Here is a 311-nt window from a genome sequence, read left to right on the forward strand (position 1 = left end):
AGAGGGGGCTCGGGGGTCAGCCGAGGAGCTCAGGGGCCAGCCGAGGGGGCTCGGGGGTCAGCTGAGGGGGTCGCGTGCCGACAGCTCCCCTCCGGGCCGGCTGAGCTCATGATGAGTGATTGGCGCCCTGCCTCCCAGCCTCCTGGGAGCTGTCAACCCCTCCCCCGCCCCCACTTCTGTGCTGAGAGCCCTGCAAGACACCTCTGGGTCCACAGGGGCGGCCTGGGGGGAGGACAGCCATGGGCAGCCCGCCTGTCCCCGCGCGTGGGCCCCCCAGGTGTCCCGTCTGGCAGGCCGAGCCCCCAAGGTCA

Source organism: Bison bison, unplaced genomic scaffold (assembly GCF_000754665.1).
Source record: "Bison bison bison isolate TAMUID 2011002044 unplaced genomic scaffold, Bison_UMD1.0 scf7180017864185, whole genome shotgun sequence".
NCBI lineage: Eukaryota > Metazoa > Chordata > Mammalia > Artiodactyla > Bovidae > Bison > Bison bison.